This window comes from Myotis brandtii, unplaced genomic scaffold (assembly GCF_000412655.1).
Source record: "Myotis brandtii unplaced genomic scaffold, ASM41265v1 scaffold18167, whole genome shotgun sequence".
NCBI lineage: Eukaryota > Metazoa > Chordata > Mammalia > Chiroptera > Vespertilionidae > Myotis > Myotis brandtii.
The window spans coordinates 3,644-5,289 of NW_005356739.1; positions in this window are offsets into that span (position 1 = coordinate 3,644).

Sequence of the window (1,646 nt, forward strand, 5' to 3'; positions counted from 1 at the left end):
GGTGGGCCCCGCCCCTGCCTGGGGCTCAGGACTGTGTGCTGTGCTGGAAGGACCCCTGGCCCTGTTCCATCCCATCAGGATTTACTCCCTTTAAGCCGTGCGACTGGTTTCCATTTGCTCTGTGATTTTAAGCACAAAAATCGGCAATTCACAGCTGTCACCATAGCAGATTGGGGTTGCCATGGTGGGCGCTGAAGGGGGTGGTCCCAGTGGGTGAAGGGGTCCATGAGGAGAAACTTCTGGCTGTGACTACCTGACTCTGGGAGTGTGGACAGCATGGGGACCCGGCAGGGAGCGCTGTCATACTGCGTCTGTGAAAGCAGCCGAAAGACTGGCTCTTAACTGTCCTCAGCACAAGAAACAGCAAAACTTGTAGCCACGTATGATGGCTGAGGTCATGGAGAAGTATTCTGGTGATGGTTTTGCAGTATACACCTCACAGCGTCATTATGTCGTACACCTGACACTAATTAATGTCAATTACATCTCAATTAAAAAATAAATTAAAATAAATCTGAATCTTCTGTTTCCAAAAAACCAGTACATGAAAGTTTAGAGCAGCTTTATTAACCCCCTAGACCAGTGGCTCTCAACCTTAGGTGCACATTAGAATCACCTGGGAATCTTGTTAAAATCCTGTGCTGGCTGCTGGCTCCTTGGTCATTGCCCATCAGCTCATCCTGACCTGGAACCTCTGTACTGACATGTTACTTAGGACATCTGTGTCCACATCTAGCATGATCGTCCTGTCATTTTTCGTTTTCTATCATTTCCAGGAGCATTTGTCGCTGTGATAACGGCTTTAAAACCAACCAGGACAGGTTACATCTTGTTAAATGTTTTAGAGAAATTTGGATGAAAATGAATTGGAACCATTTGATCTGCTGACCTGTGAGAGGGCCTGTGAAACTGTGCCTTTCCCATTCCGTGAAGTCGTCCCTCAGCATTTTCTATTTTATAAGAACATTGGTCTCTTAGTTATTCCATCGTTGATGCAGCCACACTTGTGTCTTCCAAGGAAAGTAAGTGTGTTATCTATCTATCTGCATAAAAGGCTACTATGCAAAGTGTCCCCTTGGGAGTTCGGCAGGGAGACCTGAGTTTGATTGCTCGCTATGACGTGAGCTGACCACCAGAGTGCGGTGCAGAACATGGAGGGGGAGCAGTGGTGGGGGCTGAGGGAGTGAGGGGAGGAGGAGGTGGAGAGGTGGGGAACCTGATCAGCCCTGACCACCAGCAAGGCCCAGGGACCCTTCCCGTGCATGAATTTCGTGCACTGGTCCTCTAGTGTTTAAATTAAGGTTAGAAATCTCAGCGTTTTTTATTTTTGCACATGTGACCAGCAGGTGGCGCTGTGGGACTGCCCTGAGGTTCATGCAAGCTGCTCAGTGAGGACCATTTACTGACAGGAGCCCCATGGCCATGCTCTGTGCTCCCTGAAGGGGAAGCAGCAGCCTCGTCCTCTGAGCAGGGACCCTTGTGTGGTCTCAGCAGGTGCTTCCTCCCAGGGCCCCGGAGGGGTGAACCCACCTCCATGCCCCTCAGTCTGGGGTGTGAGCTGAGCTCCAGCCCCAGGGCCCAGGGAGGGCTGGGCAGTCCCTGGAGGGACTCTCATTTGCATGGCAGCCCCTCCTCTGGCAGAGGGT